This window comes from Neophocaena asiaeorientalis, unplaced genomic scaffold (genome assembly GCF_003031525.2).
Source record: "Neophocaena asiaeorientalis asiaeorientalis breed wild unplaced genomic scaffold, Neophocaena_asiaeorientalis_V1.1 scaffold964, whole genome shotgun sequence".
Lineage (NCBI taxonomy): Eukaryota > Metazoa > Chordata > Mammalia > Artiodactyla > Phocoenidae > Neophocaena > Neophocaena asiaeorientalis.
In genome coordinates this window covers 534,565-537,848 of record NW_020175787.1, presented here as the reverse complement: position 1 = coordinate 537,848, position 3,284 = coordinate 534,565, and positions in this window count along the sequence as shown.

Below are 3,284 nucleotides of genomic sequence, written 5' to 3'. Positions count from 1 at the left end.
CCCTCCCTCCACCTTCTCACATTCTCTGAGCCTCTCTCTATGGACTGAAAATAAATAAGGCAGGGCTCTGTCCTCAAGGAGCTCAGCCAGGCCTGTGTCAGACCTGTAAACAGCCTTTGCGCCGCATCACGGAAAATGATCTGGGAGAGCCAGGGAAGGGTGCCACCAGCTCGGCCTGGGGGTGGGGAAGGCCTCCCAGAGGAGGAGACATTTGCGCTGGGCCTTGAAGTCTGAGTGGGAGCTCACAGGCAGAGAGGGGCACGGGCACTGCAGGCTGAGGCCATGTCACACATAGGATGTGAGGGGCCAGCGAGGAGAGCTAGAACTAGGGGCTGGGGTGGTGCTGAGAGATGAGGCCAGACAGGTGGGCAAGGGCCAGATCACAGCAGGCTTTTCAAAAGTACAGTGTATCTTATAAAAGTGCTGTTGGAGTTTAAGGCGGTGGAACGGAGCAGTCACGTGGTCATTTTCCAAAGATATCTCTGGCTGCCCTGTGGAAAGTGGGTTGGCGGGAGTTAGTCTTCAGGCAGGAGGATTTCACTGTGGTCAGGTGAGACCTGGGAGTGGCTGGACCAGGGAGGTGACAGAGGGCATGGAGAGGAGGAGAGGGGCTTGAGGGGTATTTGAGGGATCACCAGGTCCCAGTTAGAGACTGGATGTGGGAGGTGAGGAAAGGGCCGCTCCCGTTTCTGGATTGCATCATTCAAGGAAAATAATGGTGAGGAGTAGGGGGAATGGGGGCAGCTTGGGGTTGGGGTCAGAGACTGAGTTCAGTTTGGGGTGAAATTGGTTTGGCGTGTCTGGGCACCAGGATCACCAGTAGGCAGGGGGATACTGTGCTCAGGAGAGGGTCCTGCTGAAGATAGAGTCAGAGGTGCACTAACCACTACCAGGGAAGGGTGGGACCAGCAGGGATGTGCCGGGTCCAGGGCAGGGAGCTCCTGTACCTGTGTGCTGGATAGACTGCCCAAGGGCATATCTCTTAAGAAGAAGCCTGGACTCTGCTGTGGACCACCTGAACTCAGCTTCCTGTCCGTCAGAGTCCTTTGCCCAGCCTCCGCAGGGCCTGAGCTTTTAGATAGGAAGGTGAGGGATCTTGGCCTCACCTGAGAGTGGGGCCCCAATCCCCTTCTCTGGGCAAAGGACGCCCCCATCAGGAGAGGAGCACTCCTGATGGTCTGGATCCTGAGTTCTCTAGGGTTGGCTGGACTCTGATGTTACCTCTTGTAGGGGCTCCTCCTCCTGTCTGAAGCCCTGACCTGCCATCAGGAAGCAGCCCCAGAGCACTGGGCCCTGATGCAGCTTGGCCCTGGCCACTCCAGTGACAGTGTCCTGGGGTCAGGGCCTGGGCAATACCACCTTGAGACATCACCTCACCAACTCACTCATTACACAGATAGGGAAGCTGAGGCCTGGAGAAGGAGTGGGTTTACCCAGGGTCACCCAGCTAGTAGATGATAGGACCAGAACTTCAACCCAGGGACTTCTATGGCCCAGAGTGTTTTCATTGTTCCCCATCTCTGTTCATGATTGTTACTTCCCAAGCTCCCATCCCATGTGTATCAAACATCCTCATCCACCCAGCATCCTATGGACTGTTCCATGGGTGGGGAAAAGGGAAGGGCTTTAGACATAGCTGAAAATGACACAGGAGACAGAAAGATGCAGGAAGCATTTATTGAGGGCCAGAGCTGAATTCTACAGGAGGCAAAAGGCATGACACAGGCAATTTCTAGTGGGTTAGAGGAGAGGACTGGGGGAGAAAGCAGTTACAGGGAGCGAACAGCCAGACAGAACTGCAGCTTCCCAAGGCTGCCTCCTGCTGGCTCTTTGTGGGAAATGCAGGTGGAAGTGGATTTTCTCTGCCACTGCATCAACTAGTGGCCTGATAGTGTCTTTGCTCTGAAAGAGGCCCTTAGCCCCAGGCTCCCATGCTACAGGGGTCCCTGAAGCAGGTGGGGACTTCAGTAATGTGATCACTCATCACTGACAAGTTGGAGCACCCTCTCATCTTCCTACCAACAGGGCCTATGTTCCCAATCTTTAGGCCCTGGGAATCCTTTGGGATCAGTCCTTTATTCCAAAGCACCCCACCCTCACCCTGACTCCCATCCTAACCCCAGCTTGCCCTAGCCTCAATTAGGGGTTCCTGGTCTAAATCACCCTGAGGGATGGGTAAGTCTCCTCCTAACCCCCAAATCACCCTCTGTCCCTCATCTTTAGCAACATCCTGGTATCCTTTCACTTACATACATACCTTTGATCCTCAGCCAATTCCAGCCCCCCCACCCCGCCAACCCCCACACACTTAGTTTCCTGAAACTGATATTCTGAACTTCTAGAGGGCACCACCAGCCAACTCTGGAAACTATAGGACCGAGGTACATTCCTCCCTGTGTCCCTCCTGGGGATTGGAATCAGAGTCACTATAGCCTAAGGGACAGGCTAGGGCCTGCAGCCAGGCTCCCCAAGGTCACTGGGCACCAGACACTGGCTAGGCCAGAGTGTGATGGGAAAGAGATGAGGCAGAACAGGGCCCCATCATCTGGGCACAGTATGGATGCTGGGGCCTGAAACTGAAGAGTGGAGTACTTCCTAAGGAACCAGAAACATAGGCAGACTCTGGTCTAACCCCTCACTCACCCACCCAAGCTCATCTCCCTAGCCAATCCTCCAGCACTGCTCTCCCTCCCTTCCTAATACTGTGGAATGCATTTCAGGACTGGAAGAGCCCCCAGAGGTCATCTGAGCCAGTCCATTCCCTACTAGAATCTCCTCTGTGCATCCTGGCCACTGCTTGCCTACCACCCATAACAAAGAACTCTTTGCCTCCCTCTTTCCAAATGGGCAACCTCAAACTCAAGGCTACCAGGTAAAGCCAGAGGATAACAGATAGCTCCGTATCAACTCTTCTCTGCCCAGCTCAGCTTTGAGCCCAGAGCCTGCCATGAAAGGGCCTGGAAGGGATAGATGGGTTGGAGACACCTATAGCATCATTCCTGGAGACCCTGGGAAGCCTGAATTGGGATGGAGAAAAAAGCCTGAGAGGGATCTGAGAGGAGGAATCTTCCCTCCTCTTCTCTCCAGAGAAGCCAGCAGGGCACCTTGAGCTGGCCTGGGAGACCCTCTCTAAAGGTCACCATGGTAAAAATAGAGCTTGTCTGGGAAGGGATGGAAAACAGCTGCTCCTGCCTGGGACTTGGTGCCAGGGAGGCAGATGGTCAAGCCAGGGCCTGGACAAGGAACTCAGGCGTAGGATCCTCTGAACAGACCCCTCATTTACC